The 25,671-nt window shown below is 37.6% G+C and overlaps 1 long non-coding RNA gene across 3 annotated transcripts in view; it reads right to left on the reverse strand.

Moving 5' to 3' along the window:
- The window catches only part of LOC139037084 (uncharacterized), a 486,748-nt gene that overhangs the window by 184,753 nt on the left and 276,324 nt on the right, over positions 1–25,671 (reverse strand). For 2 of the 3 annotated variants that reach the window (XR_011489880.1, XR_011489881.1), the window contains exon 4: positions 8,629–8,755. This is a non-coding gene — a long non-coding RNA (uncharacterized lncRNA). Of the gene's footprint in view, positions 1–8,628; positions 8,756–11,501; positions 11,689–25,671 lie in introns of all 3 variants that reach the window. The other variant, XR_011489883.1, reaches the window with a different exon arrangement.

Consider the following 25,671-nt stretch of genomic DNA (forward strand, 5'->3'; position numbering starts at 1 on the left):
TGCATACAGATTTCTCAAGAGGCAGTTCAGGTAGTCTGGTATTCCCATCTCTTGAAGAATTTTCCATAGTTTATTGTGATCCACACAGTCAATAAAGCAGAAGTAGACGTTTTTTCTGGAATTCTCTTGCTTTTTCGATGATCCAGTGGATGTTGGCAATTTGATCTCTGGTTCCTCTGCCTTTTCTAAAACCAGCTTAAACATCTGGCAGTTCACAGTTCACATATTGCTGAAGCCTGGCTTGGAGAATTTTGAGCATTACTTTTCTAGTGTGTGACATGACTGCAATTGTGCAGTAGTTTGAACATTCTTTGGCACTGCATTTCTTTGGGATTGGAATAAAAACTGACCTTTTCCAATTCTGTGGCCACTGCTGAGTATTCCAAATTTGCTGGCATATTGAGTGCAGCACTTTCACAGCATCATCCTTTAGGATTTGAAATAGCTCAACTGGAATTCCATCAACTCCACTAGCTTTGTTCGTGGTGATGCTTCCTAAGGCCCACTTGACTTCGCATTCTAAGATGTCTGGCTCTAAGTGAGTGATCACACCATCATGATTATCTGGGCCATGAAAACCTTTTCTGTATAGTTCTTCTGTGTATTCTTGCCACCTCTTCTTAATATCTTTTGCTTCTGTTAGGTCCATGCCATTTTGTCCTTTATTGTGCCCATCTTTGCATGAAATGTTCACTAAGTATCTCTGATTTTCTTGAAGTGATGTCTAGTCTTTTCCATTCTATTGTTTTCCTCTATTTCTTTGCATTGATCACTGAGGAAGGCTTTGTCTCTCCCTGTTATTCTTTCGAACTCTGCATTCAAATGAGTATATCTTTCCTTTTCTCCCTTGCCTCCGCTTCTCTTCTTTTCACAGCTATTTGTAAGGCCTCCCCAGACAACCATTTTGCCTTTTTACATTTTTTTCTTGGGAATGGTCTTAATCACTGCCTCCTGTACAATGTCACAAACCTCCATCCACAGTTCTTCAGGCACTCTATCAGATCTAATCCCTTGAATCTATTTGTCACTTCCACTGTATAATCGTAAGGGATTTGATTTAGGTCATACCTGAATGGTCCAGTGGTTTCCCCTACTTTCTTCAATTTAAGTCTGAATTTGGCAATAAAGAGTTCATGATCTGAGCCACAGTCAGCTCCTGTTCTTGTTTAGAGAAATTATTCTGTCATTTTTGAGATTGCATCCATGCACTGCATTTCAGACTCTCTTGTTGACTATGATGGCCACTCCATTTCCTCTAAGGGATTCTTGCCCACAGTAGTAGATATAATGGTCATCTGAGTTAAATTCACCCATTCCAGTCCATTTTAGTGTGCTGATTCCTAAAATGTCGATATTCACTCTTGCCATCTCCTATTTGACCACTTCCAATTTGCCTGGATTCATGGACCTAACATTCCAGGTTCCTATGCAGTGTTGCTCTTTATAGCATCAGACTTTACATCCATCACCAGTCTCATCCACAACTGGGTGTTGTTTTTGCTTTGGCTCTGTCCCTTCATTCTTTCTGGAGTTATTTCTCCACTCATCTACAGTAGCATATTGGGCACCTATTGAACTAGGGAGTTCATCTTTCAGTGTCCTATCTTTGGCCTTTTCATACTGTTTATGGGGTTCTCAAGGCAGAAATACTGAAGTGGTTTGCCATTCCCTCTCCAGTGGACCATGTTTCATCAGAACTCTCACCATGACCCATCCATCCTGGGTGGCCCTACACAGCATGGCTCATAGTTTCATTGAGTTAGGCTAGGCTGTGGTCCATGTGATCTGATTGGTTAGTTTTCTGTGATTGCAGTTTTTAGTCTATCTGCCCTCTGATTGTTTAGAGAAGGATTAGAGGCTTATGGAAGCTTCCTGATGGGAGAGACTGACTGAGGGGGAATCTGGGTCTTGTTCTGATGGGCAGGGGAATTCTTAGTAAATCTTTAATCCAATTTTCTGTTGATGGGCGGGGCTCTGTTCCCTCCCTGAGGCCAAACTATGGTGGAGGTAATGAAGACAATGGTGACTTCCTTCAGAAGATCCCATGCACACACTGCTACACTCAGTTCCCCCAACCCTGTAGCAGGCCACCGCCGACCCACACCTCCACCAGAGACTCCTGGACATTCACAGGCAAGTCTGGGTCAGTCTCTTCTGGGGTCACTGCTCCTTTCTTCTGGGTCCTGGTGCACAGAAGGTTCTGTTTGTGCCCTCCAAGAGTCTGTTTCCCCAGTCCTGTGTAAGTTCTGGTGGCTCTATGGTGGGGTTAGTGGTGACCTCCTCCAAGAGGGCTTATGCCATACCCGGGTCTACTGCACCCAGAGCCCCTGCCCTGCGGCAGTCCACTGCTGACCCGTACCTCCGCAGGAGACACTCAGACACAGTTCTGTCTCAGTCTCTATGGGGTCTCTGGGTCCTAACGCACACAAAGTATGTTTGAATCCTCTGAGCATCTCTGTCAGGTATGGGGTTTGATTCTAAATGAAATTTCACCCCTTCTACCATCTTGCTGGGGCTTCTCATTTGCCCTTGGACGTGGGTATCTCCTCAAAGTCATGCAGCCACCAAACAAGATTACTGATCCTTGTTTACACAAACAATTCAAAATATTAACCTTCCTATTAGTAGTTTGTGAAACATCATCCCATTGTCCTGCAGTTCCAGTTTAAGCTCTGAAATAAATCACCAAATTATAAGATACTACAAAAGTACCCTTTTAAAATAGCTTGACTTCTACTATTTTTGAGACAGAAACTGCCATGTTACTTGTTGTAAGATACTCTCATCCTACTGTGATATAGGTATTTGTTCATCCTTCTCCAACATTGGATCATAAACTCCTTATAATAGGGTCCATGTATAATCAATCCACCTTTATGATCCAAAGAGTTTGGCCCCCAAAGTGCATCAAAAGTATTTGAGGAACTAAGTTTACAGAAGTGATGTATGCTATAATTATATAACTTTATCCTCTGTATTATTAACCTCCTGTGGAGACTTAGGTACTCCAGAGAGCATGACCATTAACCATCAGCAGCCATTAACAACTGCAGAGTCTGACTCCTTCTGGAGACCAGGACACACCTGGGACCCCTCATCCTCACTTCAGTACAACCACATACAGGCATTCCATGAAGAACTGACACATTCAAGGAGCCAGGAGCTACTGTGAACCCAGATCCCAATTTTCCGGGGACAAATGCTATTAACAGGCATTATCCTGGCATCCTTATTTGACTAGAGAAGCCCTTCTACCCTTAAAAGTATTGCCTTTTGGATTTAAGTTATATGATCCTCTATTGATAAATGTGCTTCAGTTGTGTCCTTTCATTCTCTACATGGAGATAGAGTAAGTTCTGAATAAACACTATAGGCAAAATTGCACAGAAAGAAAAGATAGTATAACAGAAAGCTGAGTGGGATATTTTCTGTTGCTCCTGAATCAGCACCCAAGACCCAAAGCTGAAAATCAAGAGGCATAGACCACGTCACATTTTAAACAGGATGGCCCACATCAAGAGTCTAGAAACCACTGTCAGAATTTACTAGGAAGCAGACAAACCTGTCCTAATACTCTCAAGTCATCAATTCAGCCTCAACCCAACCCCCAGTTCCAACTCTCCTTTTCACTTATAAATGAGACAAAGTAACTGCCCTGAGTTACTGACCTAGAGAATGCAGCCAAAACCTGTGTGAAATGTAGACATTCCCCAAGTGAAGAGCGAGGCTCCCAGGGTCTCATTCAGAGATTTGGGAGCAATTTAAGAAAAGAACGGGCTTCCCTTGTGGCTCAGCTGGTAAAGAATCTGCCTGCAATGCAGGTGACCTGGGTTCAATTCCTGGTTTGGCAGGACCCCCTGGAGAAGGGAAAAGCTACCCACTCCAGTATTCTGGCCTGGAGAACTCCAAGGGGTCACAAAGATAAAGAGAGGAGGAAACCAGGAAGGGCCTAAACACCCTCCACTTGAAGTAGAAAGTGTGTTTTTTGAGGGTCATGTAGACAGAGAGAGAAGTAAGACTTAAGCTGTACCAGACCCATGAAGGCTAGCTGCCAGGGAAGGTTCACAGAGATTCATCTAAACCAGAGCCAGGTTTCCTTCAAGGGCACCTGTGTGATAAGAAGACACCACAGTCCCACACAAAGGGGCCCTGCCACAAAAGACCATCCCAAACACATGTGCATTTCCAGAGAGCCAGCCTATGGACACCTGTCACTTGGAGCTCATTGGTGGCTAGGTACTGTTGTCCAGACCAGTAGCAATAATGAATAAACCACATGGAGGTTAGTTAAGGAAGAGAGAGGAGTACCTTTCTCCTCTTGGCTTACCAGTATTCATTAATAGGAATGTAAGGGGAACTACAAAGAGGAGGAGGATAATGACAAAGAATATCAAAGGTAACACAATGCTTGCCACTCCAGGAGGTAAGAAATATAAAACTGAAGTTACACAGGTGGTTAGAATTTTAACCTGTATGGATATTGTTAAGCTAGAAACTACTGGGAGATTTCAGATCCTACCCAAAACATCATTTAAGATGCTACTCACAAGAAAAGCTAAAATCAGACTTGAGGGCAATGATTACAGCAAAGTAAATTCATTTTAAATTTGTACCTAAGTTGAGCCTATTTACCAGAACTCAAAATCAAGATTTTCTAAATTTGACCTTTAGAAGATAATTAAGTGTTATGAAACAAGTGCTCAATTTCTCATCAGCCTAGAAAGGAACCCTGGCATAGTGTCCAGTGAAGACTGACTTCTAGCTTGTATCCTATGTTTATGTCCTATGATTCACTGGCTACTCAGGGATTCATCAATTCATGTCAATGGTTGAATTTAATAATGATAAACCATTGGTAGGAACCTGGCTGTAAACCACAAACCTCTATTCGTTTTCATTTTCCTAACCAGTTTCCAAATCTGTTCCTAAGGCTTGATAGCAAGGAGGGGGACCCAACCAAGGGACAGGTAACCTAACGCCCAGATAACAATCCTTTCTATCTTCATCTTCTGAGTCCACTTCCCACAATCTCCGGGGACACAAGATTTGAGAAAAGGAAAACCTTCCTTTTAAAAATGTTGAGGACTCTTCTCAGAAAAGCCAGTCTAAGGACCATATTTGCACTTTCAAAGGGTAATTCTAAAAAGATTCTGAAAAACTGTATCAGGTCTATAGGTTCCAGCAATGACTGGTAAGAAAAATCTTTCCTGTTCCTACTCAATTAGCATAAAGTTTAACCTGAGTGCTAATAGGTCTCCAGGCCAGGCTCAATTTAGGATTGGTTCCCACTAGACCAGAGGTGCATCATCAGAGCTCAGTTGAAATGTGGTTAAGTATTAAAGATGTGATTGCCAAGAACTATTTTTATTGTCTTCACTGTACTCTTGTCCTTATGAGTCTCACAGTAAAGTCTTCATAAGATAGAAATCAAATTCACGGCTGGTCAAGGGTCAAGATCCCCTGGTTTCTGGCTTTTTGTCAGGAATGTGAACTAACCCCAAGATTAGTTCTGCTCCTGGGTATGTAGTCCTCTTTCTATGCCTATCTTGGCTTTTGAATCACCAATATTCAACTAATGAATATCACTGTGTTCACCTTTTTGGCCCACAGCCACCCACAACTGTTGGTATAGGAAAAATATTAACAAACAAATATTCATTAAGCACTGTTGTCTAGTAAAAATTTAATATTTAAAAGGAAAATATTCTCTTCCACACATTTTCTTTTCAATACCTCTTACATTATACTGTAGTCATAAACTCTAGTTATGTGGTCCCAAGACTTTATGTTTCAGGAGAAACACAGTAACCTTAAACATGACCCAATACCCACACACATACATACATACATACACACACACACACACACACACACACACACACAGCTCAACATCACCATGACCACCACCATCACTGGGCTGAGTGTACAACTTGCAAAACAAAATACCAAATTCTGTTACTTAGAAGACAGCTAAAAAACCAGATTGGAAAGAAACATTTGTCAGAATAAACCGCAATGAACAAAACACCATAAAATGTTTGAATAGGATTTTAACACCACAAAATGAACCTTTATACTTAATTTTGTTTGGGATACTTTTGTCTTTAAAAATTGATGATGTTTTTAAGAGGAATGAGGGGGGGGAAAAGCTGTAAGTATTACACTGTCCCGCATACACTCCCCATCAAATAGAACCAAACTTCTTGCTAGCGCTCTTCTGTCTTTCCCATCATTTCACCACACCACATAGTCAGACTCTCAAGAGACTTCTCAGGAAGCCTGTACAATCACAGCATACATTTGACGTAAAGGGAACCATGCCTACCCAGGAAGAGGTTTTTTTTTTTAAATTATTTTAATTGGAGTATAATTATTTTACAATACTATGGCACTTTTTGCCATACACTGACATGCATCAGCCATGGGTGCACGTGTCCCCCCATCCTGAATCCCCCCCACCCCACCCCATCCCTCTGGGTTGTCCCAGAGCATGGGCTTTGAGTGTCCTGCTTCATGCATCAAACTTGTACTGGTCATCTGCTTTACATATGGTAATATACATATTTCAATGCTATTCTTTCATATCACCACACCCTCGCCTTCTCCCACATAGTCCAGGTTGTTTGGATACCTCCAAAAAAGCATGAGTTTATAGTGAAGACAGACCTAGGGTTAGCTTCTGGCTCCAGCTATGAAAATTTAGGCTTTTTACCTCTTTAAACCTCAATTACTTTATCATCAAGATGGGGAAAGTTGAACCCATCAGAGTATTATATTGACTATAAGTAATAAATGTGGAAGAACAACAGTTTTTTGATAACACTCTGCATACAAATTTATAGTTCTTAACCTGAGCAGCTTCTGTACATTTTACTTCTATAATGCTTAAGATCATTGAAATGTGTTATATAAGTCCTTTGGTTAAGTAGTTCTCTTAAGATGACTAAATGAAACATCAGCTCTGTCCCTTTTCTGGTTAATTTTCAATTATTTTCCCTTTTGATTTTGGGTAGTAACTGATAGTTATTTATTCTTTAAAAATCACCTGGGGAAACCAGAGGATTTGTTTGTACTTAGCTCCTAACATAATTAAGATTCAGATAATTTGCTAAGCTGGCAACCCCAAGAGAACATAAAGAAAGAAAGGTGATGAATAAGGCATCTTTACCCTGTTTGATCACATTTTCAGCAAAACAGCAAAATTCAGCACTGCTTAGCCGCTTACAATTTTTAACAGTTTATATTTGTAATAGAAGCAGAAAACTATTTCCAAGACCTCTATTTTTCCCTTTGTTGAAACCAAGTCTGTAATTCTAACCAGTTACATGTAAATAACATTTAGGGAAGCAACAGTTAAGAAGATATAAAATAAGTGATTAGATCATTGTTGCAGTGAGGGGGGTATAAGAAAAATATTTTTCAAACATTATGCTGGTCCTCTCCATGAATTTTCCCTTCTGTTGATAAACCTCTTCTAGGTCAGTTATAAAAATACTAGACAGATACAAGCCTGGAGAAAACAAAAGCCTTCAAGGGATGGGCATTATCTGCCTTTACCACCTGAATAATAATCTCAATAGATTTGCTGAGTTAGAAAGAGTGACTTTTAATGACTGTCCAGCTACCCACTCACTCCATACAGAAATTTCTTCTGTAACAAACCCTAACCACTCAAATGAGAGAACCATATTAACCTCCTTCCAAGCAATCCATCCCATTCTGATATAGTTCTTAAGCTCAGGTCAAGCTCAGGAAAACTAGTCCCTGAAAATGTTACTATAACTAGAAAAAGCTACTTCACTTCACAGGCAGGGTCTGGATAAAGGCCTGCAGGAGGACTTATGGGGAAAAAGCCGACTTCCAGAGCTCCACTGATTCCCAGTTAGCTACCTGTTGGCAAGGCCTTAGGCAATTCTCCCACAAGGAGATGGTGGTTCCTCTGAAGATGCTCATTCTCAGAATAAAGGATGTGAAGGTCAGGAAAAGTGAGGACTTCCATCAGCTCTAAAGGGTGGTTTAGTACAGTGTTTGAGTCAGAATTTCAAAGGGAAAGACAGTTCCCTGCCCCCTCTCTGTTATCCTGATTAGTCAGTATCCAATTACCCAGTTGGCACCTGAAGCTTGTGGAGTCCAATCCTAGACCAATAGCACCTGTGACACCTGAAATAAGGTAGCCCCGCTCGGCATCACCATTTTACCCTTCGTGGAGGAAAGACCCACTCAGGTGACTTCTGTTTGACCAACAGAGAACAAACTGGGGAAACTTGTGCAGTGGAACCAGCTTCATTGCCTGCTGGCTTAATAATTAAGATAACTGTGTATGAACTAGAGTTATCATGATGATCCTTTTGCAGCATACACAAATTTCAAATCGTTATGTTGTACACCTGGAATTAATATAATGTTTTATGTCAACTTTACCCTAACTTGCTCACATGAATTCTCTAATGAAAATTTACCTCTGATGTCTGAACCAGCAAGAAAATTATGTTTTATCAACCAAGTACAGCACCCATGTCTTATTCATCTTTGTACCCTCACTGTCCAGAGAAGCTTCTAGCACATAGTACATACTTGGCAAACACTGACTGACCTAAGTGAAAGATTAAAATGTATTCAAGGACTAACCTTCAAATGCATTCCTTCATGTCAGGCATTATCAGAAGCACAGGTTCTCTGCACGTTTTTTCCACATCTGCAATAATGTTTCTGTACCCAGTGATTTGCAGAAAGCAAGCCTGAAGAGATTCTCAACCTAGGGTGTTCAAAAATAGAAGAAAATAGAGACTTGAGAAAAATGAGGAAAAATGAGGCTTATTCTTTGGCATTCATTCACTTGATGTATGTGCAATAGAACTCTTTGAATTTATATAATATTTAGGAAGTTGCTCAAACAGGATCTAGTTAATAAAAGAAAAATTTCACACTGAAGCTCCACATGCATAGTTGTGGAACTGGGCTAAAATTTACATCTCATCCTGACCTCTCCTTAAGCCAAGCAACTTGCAACAGTATGGCTTAAATATCCAAGGAGTGCTTTACACTGGTGACTTGAAAGGTATGTAGAAATTACAGGTAACAATAGGTTCTCAGGGATCATTTAGCCTCTTTAAATGGGTATATCAGAAACATGTCAGAAGGGAGTATGTATGTAAGAGAGAGAAAAGAAAGAAAAAGAGGAAAAAGGAGTAAGAGAAAGAAATAGTCCTCAGAAGTCTAGGCTTATGAAAAAGTTCAAAAAGCAAAAGAAAAGATTAGCGACTTTGTTATTGTCTAATGTACATTCAACATATGTATATTAATAGCTACATCATTGATTGGGTGAGGGTAAGGGATTCTTGGTGAAAATGAAGAGAGGAATTCCTAACGCCAACCTTATTGTCGTTAACTTGATAAACATTGTCTGAAGGAGCTCTATATAATTCTTTAAGTAGATTTTGTGGCTTCTCCTTGTTGGTATCACATGCTTGGTTTCTTATGAGTCAGTTTCACACAAGTGAATTCCATCTTGTTTGGGGAAAAACTCTACCTCACAGATCATACTGATCTAAACATGATCCATTTGCGATAACTGCCACATAGTAGTTGCTCAACAGAAACATTTAAGTAACAAATGTTGCTGAAATAACATTTCTCTTCTCTAGGCATAATCGGGAAGGTTATTCTCATTACTTCTCAATTGTTCTCTAATTTTCTATCTTGTACATTTCCATCATAACAACCTGCATTCACTTTAGTGTCTTTTGCACATCTGAAGGCTCCTGTCCTTCAGATCTTGTCATCTTGAATCATCATAAAGAATATATACCTTAGAAACAGGGACTATATCTCCTTTTTCTTTTCATGACCCATTAGTTTGGATAAGGCCCTTCTCTTCAAAGATGATGAAGTTCGCAGTGTAGGAAACTCACAAAAGCCCATTTCCTCATTCCAACCACGCAGAGGCTGAGGCTTTCATGCTCTTACGTAATTCCAACTGCCATGACTGTTCTAATAGCAAGTGCTGAATTCCACCTGAGTTAATCAGAAACTTTCTCCTTAGAGTCTGAATTCTAAAAGTAGAGACATTTTTAATGCAAAATATGTAAGATGTAGACACACATGTTCCAAATGACTAAGCTTCCAGTCACAAGGATGACCTGGTCTGAAAGAATAAGGCAAGACACAAAGAGGCAGATAATGGAAATGCTAAGAAAGATAATCCTCAAGACATTCAAATCCTTGGCTGCCATCATGTCTATAGTTCAGGCAAAACCCTGACATTCCTGTGATTGGTTTATTTCATTCATTCAATAAAAATTCAGTGAGCACTGACTATATGCCAAGCACTTTGCTAGGTACTGAAGACGCAACTGTGAGCAAAATAGAGATGGACTCTGCCCTGGCAGAGCTGCTGAGCCATTAAATCTACATCACCCCCCTACCCCCACACCATCATTACACTTCTAGTTTGAATAACATCCAAAAGAGTGCTAATTTCAGCTGTTATGAATTAAACTTCTGTGGATTTGTCTGTGACATTAAACACTTTTATGCAAAATTCACTTTTCAAACTAGGTAACCAACAAATTTTTATTTATGCCTGAGTTGCTTAAAATTTCCCTAAAAACTAGAAAATCCTCTTCTGACTTACTCAGCATCTAAGAAATCTCAAACTTTTTTAATTCTTAAAAATTCTTGTTTAAGTATAACAAAAAGCAACCGTTTTGCTTCAAGCAATATTATTTCATTTCCCTATACCAACTATTCAGGAAATGATATAGAATTTTACCTCTTGTTCTCAACCTGGGTTCTTTCAAAATAAAACATAAAACTCTATGCCTGTAGGTAGTGTTAGGTCATATCTCTCAGGGCTTTCTAACATTTGAAAATAATAATGATAATGACATCTATTTTTGACCTTAGGTAAAGAAAACTAGTGCATCTTCTACAATGTGATTTTACATACTCAGATATGAAGTTACTCTCCAGCTCGGGGTCCAGCAAGAGGAATGCAGATGTTTTGTCATGAAATCATGTCCGACTCTTTTGTGACCCCATGGACTGTAGCCTTCCAGGCTCCTCTGTCCATGGGGTTTCTCCAGGAGAGAATGCAGGTGTGGGTTGCCATCTCCTTCTCCAGGGGATTTCCTGACCCAAGGGTTGAACCTGCGTCCCCTGCACTGGCAAGCAGATTCCTTACCACTGAGCCACGATGGAAGCCTGAGGAACGCAAAGGATGTGAATAAAACATCCCTTCATCAGGACAGTGTTCTGGGACCCCCTGCTGCCTGCCTCAGCCTTTCAGGCTGATGCTTCATGAGGCACGGCTGGGAAGAGTTCACAGGGGAGACTCCCACCCTGAGCCCACCCTGGGACACTCAGTCTCTCACAGCCACCAAGCAGGTACCTTCCAGGACTTCAATTTCACGATCAGGGGGCTGACAACCCACTTCCCTTGCCCAGCCGAGCTCTGCCTCCCCACCACCACACACACACAAAATTAAAATAGGACTTCTTACCAGCTGAGATCTATCACACATGGATCCTAAGCAATGAAGGACAGCTGTACACTTCCCCATATTCTTTACATTCATTGCATCTCTCGCCTGTGTAATTTCTCTTGGGTGTAATATGGTTAGAATTTCTTCTGGTGGCTCTTCCACATAGATTATATTCATGGAGTTTCTCTCCAGGTTGAGTTGGTGCCTGATGATTAAGGGGTAAGTGGTAATTAAAGACTTAGCACTACCATGGAATATCACTGTAACCTTGGTGAAACCATTTAATTTCCCCAAACCTCAGTTCCCGCACCTATAAGAAGGGAGTCATCTTGGTACCTATAATAGGGCCTTCGGTGATGACTAATGCAATAATATACATATTTAACACACTAACACTTGGCCATAGATATTAACTATCATCATTATCATCAAAATCATCATTATTAACAACTTTCATGATCATCCTGATAGCTTATGGTGAATGATGTCTGATTCTTGATATCCGAAGATTTAGCTTCCGGATCAGGGGCCAGCCTTGATCACTCAAGAGCTTTTGTGTAGCAGAGTTTTATTAAAGTATGAAAAGAGACAGAGACCACTTCTGACACAGACATCAGAAGGGGAACAGAGAGTGCCCCCCACTGCTAATTTTAACAAGCTGTTTTATATCTGTTAGAAAGCTGACGGAGTTTCACCAGGTCCCTCTCCCACAATATGCATTTTTGAGATAGGATGGCATGAAGTGTATCATTTCCCAGCCATAAACAATTAATATGAATACTGGTTTGTTGAACTATTATCAGTCAAAAGTTAGTCTTAGGTGGAACCATTTTGAAGAAAGGTACATTCCCAAGCATATTCCAAAGAAAGGCAAATTCCAATACATAGTTTTATTAACATAGCTTAAGAAAAATATTTCCATAAGAAAACCGCATTTGTTAGCTCAAGGCTTGAGAAACATTCAGTTCAGGTGGAACCAGGTGTCATCATAGCAACACAGAATTTTAAGAGACACTTGCAGCCTATTTCCTCCATTTGGAGACCCCTGGCTTTCCTGCCTGTTACCCTCTCAATCCTCACCTAAGACAGTCTCTCACTTTACAAACTAATAAATTAAGTTTTAGAGCAGCTTTTCTTAGCATTGCTATTGCTGTTGCTGCTGCTAAGTCGCTTCAGTCGTGTCCGACTCCGTGCAACCCCATAGATGGAAGCCCGCCAGGCTCCCCCATCCCTGGGATTCTCCAGGCAAGAACACTGGAGTGGGTTGCCATTTTCTTCTCCAAGCATTGCTACTAATAACATGCAATCACTTAGAACATGAGTATTTTTAATAGTGAGTATTATATTGACATCTGACCATTTTTATGCACATAGGTATACATTTTTATATGATTCAATTTAATACTACTGTTAAGATGATTTACTTTAAAATATAAATTAGGGTACATTGAGGATTAAGTCTGTAGTAATATGAATCTTTCTTTAGTATATTTGTTATGCTTGTGGTTATCTACCCAGTGGCCCAGGCAATGGTATTTGTGAAGCTCCCCAGGTGACTGAAAGGTCAAGACTTCTCACACTTCCTTATGTTTAAGAGAATCACTGCTTTCTGCCTTCTCACCTGGGAGAGAAATCAAAGCCATCAGTAGGCCTCCAGGAAACTTCATTGGTTTAACCCAATGATCCTCAACCCTGGGACTGATGAGAATTACCTGGGGAGGACTTAAAGTCCAGATCCAAACAAGACAATGTAAATTATATTGACTATAAGTTATTAAGTTTGCCAACTACATCACTTCTAAAACAAACAAAATGCATTATTCCCAACAGCCATGATATGAAGCAACTTTTTTTTTCTTTTTTGCCACAAAGAGTAAGGTGAGGTACTACTGTGCTGACTTTACCAGTAAGTTTAAATCATGATTTCTGTACATCCAAAAAGAATTTTTAGCACATCTTTTGAATCTGCTGTGGACAAGTGGATGGAGCATATTCAAAATAGATGCAAGGGAGCCCTTATACAATGGTTTAGGAAAAATTGTTTTTTTCTTCTATGTATAAATAGGGGTTCATTACTATCTCTTAAGTATCAGATTTCAATGCCCCTATTAAAAAAAAAGCAGAGGAAATATAACCCTACTATATTGATATGACTGTTCATGTGGCTTAAAACTTTCAAAAAGCTAAAATCATGGCATCCGTTCCCATCACTTCATGGCAAATAGATGGGGAAACAATGGAAATAGTGACAAACTTTATTTTCTTGGGCTCCAAAATCACCGCAGATGGTGACTGCAGCCATGAAATTAAAAGACAAACACTTGCTCCTTGGAAGAAAAACTATGACAAACCTAGACAGCATATTAAAAAGTAAAGATATTATTTTCCAACAAAGGTCCATCTAGCCAAAGCCATGGCTTTTCCAGTAGTCATGTATGGATGTGAGAGTTGGGCTATAAAGAAGGATGAGCAGTGAAGAATTGATGCTTTTGAATGGTGGTGTTGGAGAAGACTCTTGAGAGTTCCTTGAACTGCAAGGAGATCAAACCAGTCAATCCTAAAGGAAATCAGTGCTGAATATTCATTGGAAGGACTGATGCTGAAGCTGAAACTCCAATACTTTGGCCATGTGATGCAAAGAGCCGACTCATTGGAAAAGACCCTGATGCTGGGAAAGATTGAAAGCAGGAGAAGGGGACAACAGAGGATGAGATGGCTGGATGGCATCACCAACTTGATGCACGTGAGTTTGAGCAAGCTCTGGGAGTTGGTGATGGACAGGGAAGCCTGGCATGCCACAGTTCATGGGGTCGCAAAGAGCTGGACAGGACTGAGTGACATAACTGAACTGTCTTTAAAAATTCTGTTTTACCCATAATTGATTTTAGCATCAAGTTAAAAACTAAATGATTACTTCTAAGTCCTGGATACAATTCATCTTTTCACCATTACACAACAGTTTCAAAATTTGGTGTTAGGGCTTCCCTGATATCTGCTGGTAAAGAATCCACATGCAATGCAGCAGACCTTGGTTTGACTCCTGGGTCGGGAAGATCTACTGGAGAAGGGATAGGCTACCCACTTCAGTATTCTTGGGCTTCCCCTGTGGCTCAGCTGGCAAAGAAAATGTCTGCAATGCAGAAGACCTGGGTTTTATCCCTGGGTTGGGAAGATCCCCTGGAGATCCCCTGGAGAAGGGAAAGGCTACCCTACCCACTCCAGTATTCTGGCCTGGAGAATTCCATGGATAGTCCATGGGGTCACAAAGAGTCGGACACAACTGAGTGACTTTCACTTTACCCTCCTTACAACAGTTTCAAAATTTGGTGTACGTGTTTGCTTTTTTTGTTTGTTGCTTGTTTAAATTGGGGTTCATTAAGGAAAATGTGCATATGAAATACTTTTTAAAGCTCTCCAGAGATCAACTTTATCAAAATCAATGTTTACACTCCTTGAGAGCTAACCAAGCCTTCATGAACTTCTTACAGGAGAGATAACCTCTGATATTGACAAGAGTGTAAACCACCATGAAGGTTAGGCTCTAATGACAGTTTTCTGCTTTCTTTCTGCAAGACAACACTTTGCTCCTTTTTTTTTTTTTTAATAGTACTAAATGTTTCCTGACGTAATACTGGGTGTCCCAGGTGGCACAGTGGTAAAGAATCTGCTGGCCAATGCAAGAGACCCAAGAGATGTGGGTTCGATCCTTGGGTCAGAAAGATCCCCTGGAGTAGGAAATGGCAACCCACGCCAGTATTCTTGCCTGGGGAATCTCATGCACAGAGGAGCCTGCCAGGCTACAGTCCGTGGGGTTGCAGAGTTGGACACAACTGAGCGCATGCACACACACATAACGTACTATCAGGGGATGGAGAAGAGACGGGAGGGGGAAAAAAGGCAGTAGATTCTGGCCTACAGCATTTTTAGACAGCAGCAATTTATTTTCTCCATAGTTCTCATCCCACACTCTGATAAAGTTAGAATATTGTTATTAGACTTGCTATTGATCCAACAGGCATTGATGACTTTGGAATGAAGAAAATAGACATAACATTTTTTCTGTAAGCCTAAATGATACTTAGTAATTGTTCCAGTGAGACATACTTATTTTTATGAGTCTTTAAATTCTGTGATATGTCATTTGACCAAAAGTTCTTAGGCACTAAGAGGTAATCTCTGATTTTTTTTTTTTTTTTTTTTTTTAAGGCAGGGAAAGGAATGTGACTAAAATAGATCCCCCCATCTCTGAGTGCAACAAGTATGCATACTCTATTTCAGTTACTCATTTTAAAAGGTGATCTATTTACTATCTTTCCTTGACTTGAGAGTTAGGAATCAATAGGCATGTGATTGGAAAAACATCAATGACATAGGGACTTGAACTGAAATGACTGCTGTGAAGCAATCTAAAAATAATCAAACTAATGTCAGTTTTCAAATTCAAATGCAACCTTTACTCACTGCTTTATGATTAAAATGTTCCTTTGAAACTAAATTAATTTTTTTCATCTTTGCAGGATGATTGATGGTTAGGCTTTTATTCGTAGTCTGCCTAAATTACAAGTTTACATATCACTGACGACCCTCTGCAATAGTGACACTTTTATTGATGAAACTCAATGTCCTATTAAGAAATAGGAGTGAAATATTATGTGTATATAAATTGGTAAATAAAAGAAAAAGTGACTTTGATGGAATAATCTAAAACAAACACTTCTTTCAAAGATGAAGCAGAAAGAGCATCCCTTTGGAACTGCTAAGTTTAATGAAACAGGCTCACACCCTCCAAACAGTACAGGGAGTAAATAAAAGCCTATCACATTTGCCTGGTTCCCCAAATGTGTCCCTGTTTTACTACTTACTTTAAGCTTCCCTAGCACCTCAGTTTCCACACAGTCTCCACCCACATACACACTTACAGATCACCCTTTTATTGACTTCATACCTTAGGCCTAATTTTCCACTCAACTTTTCTTCGAAACTCATTGTTTGGACTCTTATAGGAACCAAGTTTCGTCTGTTCTGAGGACCTGAGCGTTGCCACAAACAGAAGAGTGTTTTCCCAACTTCAGGGGAAACACGGACTGAATCATCCCATCCCACTCACTCAGATTATAGAGGATCACAGTTGACTATTTGCGTTTGCAAGGAACATAACTAGAAAAGTCAGGAAGACACAAGAAAGAAGAAACATGAGCTAAAGAAAGGAACAAACCAATTATGAACATATATTTAGGACTGGTAAACCCATCATGGCAGGTCTAATTTTTACTGCAAACAAAAAGCACATGAAAGAATTTGGAAAAGATACAAAGACTCGTGATATTTCACTGTTTTTCCTGAAAACATTTTCTGAATCTGTATTACATTTGGAAAAAGAGAAATAATCACAATAATATATATACTTTTTAAATTCAATACCTTCCAGACCTCCCCCAAGCAAAATCAGCTAAGGATTCTGAAAGTCATACTTCTCTTTACTCAATCTTCTGTGTGTGTGTGAGCACAATCATGTCTGACTCTGTGATCCCATGGACTGTAGCCTGCCAGGCTCCTCTGTCCATGGAATTCTCCAGGCAAGAACACTGGAGCGGGTTGCCATTTTCTTCTCCATTATTCAATCTTACTTACATTATTTCATATTGTGTTATCTATACTGATTATTGAATAAGTGCAAAAGAACATTTATAGTATATGCAATAAATAATGAATCTCCAAGCTGCTACCTTGGAGCTTCTCGGGCTTAAAAGATGAAATATGGCCAGCATCTTGACATCCCTGTGTGCTCTCATGTGAGCTCCCACCTGCTGTATGTCTCACAGACTTGCTACCACAAATTTTGTGTTTATTAGTTCCATATTTCTCTTTGTGGTTTTATCACATATGGTTGTATAATAATATAACATAATATTAATTTTGTATTATTTACACTTTATTTAAATGGCATAATTCTTCTGAAGATGCTCTATTTACTTTAAAATGATGATTCATACAGGTTGACTTAATGTTGCTGAAATTCATTAATTATCATTTTTGCATTGTTCTATCATAGAGTAAGCCAACTGTCAGTTCAGTTGGACATTTGGGTTGATTAAAATTTTTGCAATTACAAACACTGCAGGTACAAACATTCTTGGCTCACATGCGCAAGAGTTTCTCTTAGGCATGTGCCTAGAAGGGAAAACCCTGGGCCGTGAGGTTAGCACAAATCTTTAAGTTTACAAGGTAATATTGAGTGGTTTTCCAAAGAGGTTTTATCAACATATTCAGTCTGTCAGTTACTGAAAGATATGGGTTAAAATATTCCACTGTGACAGTGAATTTAACAAATTCTACTTGTAGTTTTGTCATATGTGTGTGCATCTTTGTTAAGGTCAGAAACATTTTAAACTCTTACAACTTGCTAGAGACTTGAAACTATTAAGTTGTAATTTTTATGTCTCTCATAGTGTATGATTTGACCTTTGTGTCTTAAAGTTTACTTTATGTGCTATTAATATAGTTTCTCTATAATTTATTTGGTATTACCCTCCTGTATCACTTTTCCAAAATTTTACTTCCAATATCATGCCTTACTGTGTCAGGTCTGTATCTTAAAAACTGGATTTTATATATAATCTGGATTTTATATACAATTTGAAATATTTGATTTTTAACTGAAATTTTTAATCAGTGTACAATTACTATCATTTCCTCCTTTCCAATCTTATTCCTTTAATTTATTTTTAAATATTTTATTTATTTCTGTCTTCCCTCCTTTTTTCTCTTGCTCAGTTTTGCCAAATGTTTTTCTTGTCTTTAATTCAATTCTTTGTTGATTATCTCTACTGTGTCTTTGTTTTCTAGTTCATAGTTTTTTTTTTTATGTCACCTCCAATATTTTCATCCTCCAACTTTCTTTAGATTAATGTTCCTGTTCTTTTGTGAATATCTTAAGTTGTATATTTAGTTCACTAATTTTCAACTTTTATTTTTCTCTAATATAAGCACTTAAGGCTAAAGGTTCTTCTCAAAATATTACTAGTATTGCTTTCCTCAATTTTTATATCAAATATTTTTATTTTCTTTCAGTTCTTAATATTTATTTTTAATATCCATTATAATTTTTCCTTGATTTATGATTAATTTAGAAATTTATTTTAATTACCAAATATTAAAAACAGTTTTATTTATCCTTCATTTTTTTGTGTGTGATGTGTATGTTATATTTTATTGCATTCTTAGTTGATTATTGCTGATTGGAGTAATACTACTGATTTTTGCTAGACCTTTTATCTAGCACATTTGCTTGACTCTTTCTAGCATATTTCTAGTAGCTTTTTTTGGTTGGCCCTGTCGGATTTTCTATGATAATCTATTATTTTCAAATAACAGTTTTCCCTTAAACCTTATATCTCATATATTTTTCTTGTCTTATAGCATTGAACATGAGTTCAAAATCACATTAAATATCTGCAATAATAGTGGTTATCCTATCTTATTCTTTTTCTTTCCATTTATTTTTATTAGTTGGAGGCTAATTACTTTACAATATTGTAGTGGTTTTTGCCATACATTGACATGAATCAGCCATGGATTTACATGTATTTCCCATCCCGATCACCCCTCCCGCCTCCCTCTCCACCCCATCCCTCTGGGTCTTCCCAGTGCACCAGCCACGAGCACTTGTCTCATGAATCCAACCTGGGCTGGTGATCTGTTTCACCATAGATAATATACATGTTTTGATGCTGTTCTCTCAAAACATCCCACCCTCGCCTTCTCCCACAGAGTCCAAAAGTCTGTTCTGTACATCTGTGTCTCTTTTTCTGTTTTGCACATAGGTTATTGTTACCATCTTTCTAAATTCCATATATATGCATTAGTATACTGTGTTGGTCTTTATCTTTCTGGCTTACTTCACTCTGTATAATAGGCTCCAGTTTCATCCATCTCATTAGAACTGATTCAAATGAATTCTTTTTAATGGCTGAGTAATATTCCATTGTGTATATGTACCACAGCTTCCTTTTTAAGCTCTGACTTAATTACATTGTTGTCTGAGGTTTTAACCAGAACAATAACTTCAAAATTTGATGAAAAATTGCTTCACTGTCCAGTACATAATGATATTTTATAAATGCCCCATTTATAAAACCTTGAGAAGAATGTGTATTCTTTAATGTTGGATACAGAATTCTGTATATGTCCATTTAGGCAGGTTTGTACCTATCTGATCTTATAAATTTTTGTTTATCTTTTTGTCTATAGTCCTATCAATAATGGGCAAAGTTATGGAATCTCTCACCATGATGATTTTATTAGTTGCACACTGGTGGCTCAGCTGGTAAAGAGTCTGCCTGCAATGTGGGAGACCAGGGTTCAATCCCTGGGTTAGGAAGATCCCCTGGAAAAGGGAACAGCTACCCACTCCAGTATTCTGGCCTGGAGAATTCATGGAACTGCTAAGAGTCAGACACGACTGAGTGACTTTCACTTCACTTCTATTTAGAATTGTTATATTTTCTTCGTGAAACAAAACCTTTCTCATTGGTTTGTGACCTTCTTTATACATAAGCTTTTCTGCCTTAAAATCCTCCTTTTTCTTTTTTTTTGGTATTAATATATCCACACCAGATTTCTTTCATTAGTAGTTGCCTGATAAAACTTTCTCCACCCTTTTACTTTCAAACTTTATGTGTCCTTATACTATATATGTGTTTTTTTGAAATAACAATTATCTTAATGATTTATAGATTTTTAATCTGTCATTCTACTGATGAGCTATTTACATTTATTATAATTGCTGACATATTTGAACTTCCTACTCTATTTTTTACTTTTTATTCATCTCACTTGTCCCCTTCCTTTTTCCCGTCTTCTCCTATTCTATTGAGTTTTTGGCTTCTTCTTTTTTTTTTTTCCTTTAATGAACTTTTTTCTCATATATTGACTTGAATTTATACACTCTTTCTATTCTTTTAATGATTACCATTAACATTTTAACATGCTTGTTTAATATAACAAGGTCTAACAGTAAACTATAGATAAACAGTAAAAGGATTTAAAACACACTAGCACTGATCATATCCTTTTCCAATTTATATACTAGTAGACACTATTGTAATTTTTTTCTTCAGACAATGTTTGTTTGAATTGTTCAACAATTTTTTTTCTTTTACTTCTATGATTGTTTTTGCTTTCTCTTAAAAGTGGCCTTTAGATTTTTGGAGGTTTTAAGAGAACAAATTTTCTGGCAGTAAGCATCATCTTTTTTTAAATGTCTTTTTTAGAATATATTTTACATCATGTTTAATTTCTTTCAGCACAAGTATTATTTAGAGTAGCTGGTCCTTAATCCCTGCCAGAAATAGAAAAGCAAGTCACAAAAATCTTTACATGTTCATAAAATATGACCTAAAGAAAGAAATTGGGAAAATAGAATTTTTATAGTAATAATTGTCATCTTTCATATAAAAAAAAGATGATCCACCATTAGTAGAATTTGTGTTTTAAATAGAATGATGTATACAGCTCTAGCTCTATTTCATGCTGTTTCCCAGGTGGTGGCTGGCACACATTCTTGAGCTGGCAGAGGAAAATTCTACCCATGGCCTTGAAACAGAGCCCAGGTAATTGGTTCCATATGAACACTAAAGCTATGGCTTTGGCTTCCTTAGCTGCACGTACTGAACAAATGTGCCAACCCACTAAGTTGACCACTCTGATGAATTATTCACACTGAAGGCTGGTTTTTATCCTTAACTTCAACCATAGTAAGGATGCATATGCAGAAATATAGCTGATAAGTGTAGACAGAAGGACTAACTCAGCAAAATACCGTTTCTATAATCAATGTAATAAGAGACAAGGATCATCATTAGAGGCCAAAACCACTGGGTGAAAGGTTTGAAGGTAACAAGATATTCACACAACCTCCCACATAATTCTACAGATTACATATTAAATACAAGATTACTAATCAGGAGGAGATATTTTTGAAGTTCAGAATGTAGAACATTCTATAAGACAATAGGTTTATGCTCTTCAAAAAAAGATAACATCATTAAAAACAAACAAGATATACAATGGAATATTACTCAGCCATAAAAAGGAATGAATTTGAGGCAGTGGCAGTGAGGTGGATGAAGGTAGAGTCTGTGATACAGAGTGAAGTAAGTCAGGAAGAGAAAAACAAACGTTGTATATTAACACATATATATGGAATCTAGAAAAATGGTACTGATGAACCTATTTGCAGGGAAGAAATAGAGATGCAGACATACAGAATGGACTTGTGGACACAGTGAGGGAAAGAGAGGGTGAAACAAATTGAGAAAGTAGCATCGACATATATATACTATCATGTATAAAATACATAGCTAGTGGGAAGCTGCTATATAACACAGGAAGCCAAGCCACTCTGTGATGCCCTAAGGGGTGGAATGGGAGGAAGGGGTGGGGGGCTCTAGCGGGAGGGGATATATATAATTATGGTTAATTAGCATTGTTGTATGGCAGAAACTAACACAACAGTGCAAAGCAGTCTTCGTCCAGTTAAAAAAATTTTAAAAAGAAAGGTATTCTCTTAATATAAAGGGTGCTTCAGTAGAAAAAAGTTCTTTATTAATTATCTACTCAATGTCCTATTTTGTCATTAAGAGTTTTCATGAGACAATTGAGAAAAATAAATAAGAAAAAGGCAATCAGTGTTCTGGATTAAGAGACTGACGTGACATAACAACCAAATGTAATGCAAGAAATTGGACCAGTTCTTGAATTTTTAAAGGTAGCTTTAAAAGACATTACTATTGAGTGCTAATTTTAGGAGTGAGATTGGTATTGTAGCAGAATGCTCTTTTTCTTATGATTTACAAGCAGAAGTAGTTAAGTGTGAAGTGTAGTGATGGTTGCAACTTAAAGAGGCACAGACAGAAATGGATAGATAGGTAGATGATAGACTGATTGATTGACACATGAGTGGATGGAGTGAGAGGGCAGGGGAAAGCAAATGTGGTAAATGTTTGCAATTAAATGAAAGATATATGTGTCCATTTTCTTTAGTCTTAAAATCTGTCAAAATAAAAAATTGGGGGAAATAATGTAGAAAATGACCCATTCTCTTTCTTTCCCTCACTGAAAGGTAGCCTAAGAGATTTAGGTGGAATCCATTGCATAGTGAAAGCTGATAAACACTGAAACAAATGTTTGAACAAGTTGTGGCATCTCCTTATGGGAGAATGATTAAAAACTTAGCGTGTGATTATCTGGCATGACTTCATGTTATTGTAATCACTAAACTAAATTTTCACCTGAAAGCTAACACCTAAATATCCTCTCTGGATTAGGAATTTCTGATCATTAATTTACTTCAGGAACACTTATTATCTTATAATTATCTGAGAATTCAAAAAAATAATACAGCAAAATAACATTGTTGAGGGGCTGTGAAACTACATTCAGAACTCAAAATGTGATTCAGCACACACTGATGCAATAGACTCCTGATAGTTAAATTGTTTCAATGTTTAATATCTCACAGAGTAGTTTAAGAGAGTAGTCAATTGTGCTACCAATGGATTAGGGAAATAATATTTTCCCCAAACCAAAAATCAGTTTCTGGCCAATCTGTATTGTTGAATCATTTCATGCTAAAGGTATTGTTAGCTTAGAAAGTGTGTTTTAGTATATACTTTATGTTGTTTTATACAAACTTGAAAACTTTAAGGTTGACTGTAAGATTAATTTTTACTCTGCATATTGGTAGCATGTTAGGAATCATAAAATCTATTAGGGGAAATAAATATTGTACAAACATATACTATTGTGACACAATGAGGTGATTATAAGGGAAATTATGACACATAATACAAATTTAAATGAATGTTGATTTATAATTTTGTAAATTCTTTCTCATCTGCATTAAATATAAACATAAGTCATTCCTATAACCACTAAAAAAAAAAAAAAGCTGTAGTGATTAAAAAACCTGATGTTTTAAACAATCTACAAAATATGCAGGCCTCCCTGGTAGCTCAGCTGGTAAAGAATCCGCCTGCAATGAAGGAGACCCCAGTTCAATTCCTGGGTCAGAAAGATCTGCTATGTACCATTCAGGTAGTATACAACTTGAAAATATAAAGCCTTAAACAAGTAATCTTGCCTAAATATTGAATTATTTACATAATAAAGAAAAAAAATATTTCACCAAGCGATAATTTGTTTGTGACACGTTTTAAATCATTTATGGAGACCGTTACTCAAGGTTCAAAAGGAACACTTTATCCATCAAATGCCTACATCACCTAAGGAACTTCTGATTTTGTCAAATATTTATAAGGTTGAAGATCTTCCTTGTTAACTAACACTTTTATAATCAAGAGTTTCTTTCTTCTGTTTATACATATTATCCTTCATTATATTTAATACCATTTTTCTTGTTTAAACTTTGTAAGTCAAAATATATACTGATATAATATATTGTTCAGTCACTTAGTCATATCCAACTATATGCAACCCCATGGACTGCAGCACTCCAGGCTTCCCTATCCATCACCAACTCCTGGAGCTTGCTTAAACTCGTCCATCAAGTCAGTGATGCCATCCAACCATCTCGTCCTCTGTCGTCCCCTTCTTCTGCCTTCAATCTTTCCCAGCATCAGGGTCTTTTCTAATGAGATGCTCTTCACATCAGGTGGTCAAAGTACTGGAGCTTCAGCTTCAGCATCAGTCTTTCCAATGAATATTCAGGACTGAATTTCCTTTAGGATTGACTGGCTTGATCCTCTTGTAGTCCAAAGGACTCTCAAGAGTCTTCTCCAACACCGCAGTTCAAAAGCATCAATTCTTTGGTGCTCAGGCTTCTTTATGGTCCAGCTCTCACATCCACACATGACTACAGGAAAAACCATAGCTTTGACTATATGGATATTTGTTGTCAAAGTAATATCTCTGCTTTCTAATATGCTGTCTAGGCTTGTCATAGATTTTCTTCCAAGGAGCAAGCGTCTCTTAATTTCATGCAGTCACCATCTGCAATGATTTTGGAGCCCAAGAAACTATATAGTATGGTCATCTTAAAAACAAAGTTATTTTAACTTCCTCTAAAAGGACTCATCTTACATATGGTTTTATTGCTTCTCTCTGTCTTTCTTGTAGTGGCATGACCGATTGAGATGGAAAGAACCCTTAAATTATATAGTTCAGTGGTTTTCAATATGAACTCTGCAAAGTCTTCACAATTTTCACAGACATATCTTCTCTGCCTCCCAACCATCAATCCAGAAAGCTTCCCAGAAGGCTAACATTTATAAAAACTTGAGGTCTACATTTCGGGCCTATGTATTTGGTTATTCCCTTTTATGTAGTTCTTAATCTTTTCATTATTTTTTTCCTCTGTGGACCATTAATGCCATAGTTTCTGAAAAAGCCATCAAATTTTCAGACTGTAAAATTGGTCATATTGATAGTTGCCCTAAATTTATAGTTTTCAAATGACATACTGACATAAAAGTAATTACAGCAAAATTTATTTGTAATTTATGTCCCAGATGTTGCAGTTTGGTTATTCAGAATGGCTTGGATAAAATGAACAAGAGTAAAGAGTACCAAAAAAGAAAATTATAGCCCTGTTGCTTATAAGAAAAGTTTCACAAGAGTAATAACTCATTTTTAAAACATAAAATTTTCTATTTTTTATTTTAATTCATTTTTGAGCAAATAATATAGTCACAAAGTTCAAAACTCAAAAAAGTATGAAAATGGCCACAGTGACAGCCACTCCCACAATCTGGCCCTCTGTCTATGCAGCCCCTTCCACAATTTCAAACAGGATGATTGGCTATTATAAGTAACTGTGTATGTGTGTCCTTCCAAAACATGTTTATATACACAAAAACCAAATACTAATATGAATTTACCTATTCCCTTCCATTTAGCACACATGTAAATATTCTATACATGCTAGTCACAAACTTGCCTTTTTTTTTTTTTTTTTTTTTTTGCTTAATATACCTTGGAATATTTATTAAACTTGTCACCTGGTATGTGCTGGACACCCTTACAGAAAGCATTAAGTGAACTACACAAATATTCTACTTCTAATTTCCATCAAAGCATTCTTCTAGAAATTGTCATAAACTAAGTCATTAATTGGACCACATTTCTCCATATTAACAGTACTGTAACTGGAGGATTGCATTTCTGACTA

This window comes from Odocoileus virginianus, chromosome 2 (assembly GCF_023699985.2).
Source record: "Odocoileus virginianus isolate 20LAN1187 ecotype Illinois chromosome 2, Ovbor_1.2, whole genome shotgun sequence".
Taxonomy (NCBI): Eukaryota; Metazoa; Chordata; class Mammalia; order Artiodactyla; family Cervidae; genus Odocoileus; species Odocoileus virginianus.